This window comes from Chaetodon trifascialis, chromosome 2, assembly GCF_039877785.1.
Source record: "Chaetodon trifascialis isolate fChaTrf1 chromosome 2, fChaTrf1.hap1, whole genome shotgun sequence".
Classification (NCBI taxonomy): Eukaryota; Metazoa; Chordata; class Actinopteri; order Chaetodontiformes; family Chaetodontidae; genus Chaetodon; species Chaetodon trifascialis.
The window spans coordinates 22,567,471-22,567,968 of NC_092057.1; positions in this window are offsets into that span (position 1 = coordinate 22,567,471).

A 498-nucleotide genomic window follows, 5' to 3' on the forward strand; every position below is an offset into this window, starting at 1 on the left:
GAGGTTAAGTGGCAGGTGTTTCCACATCAGGGGTCTGGTTGCATATGGCCAAATTCTGGAATGTGTTTGAGCAGCCTGTTCCAAATTTAGAAACGGCTTTATTAATAGGTGCCTAAAGCTTCATTTTTGAAGTCTCAAAAGCAGCGAGAGGTAGTCTGAGGACAGAAAAAAGTAGTGAAAAGGAAACAAAGCCACGCAGCAGCCGACAGGCCTTTCAAAGTACATGCTGTGCTCAGTATATTCCCACAAGAGATGGAGACAGAGCTGCAGTTGCATCCAAACAGTGAGTAATACAGAGGAATGAGTAATATTTCTGTCTGAACACAAGCCAAAACACACCCAGGATGCACGTTTTATAGCATATATTAGAGGTGCATTTAACTGTAAACAAGAAAACTGGTTCAGCTGCACAACATACAGTTCTGGGTTGGAGTGTGTAACCTGAGTTCAGTAATAACTGATGTGTTTTGTGTTGCACGCTCAGTAAACACTCACACG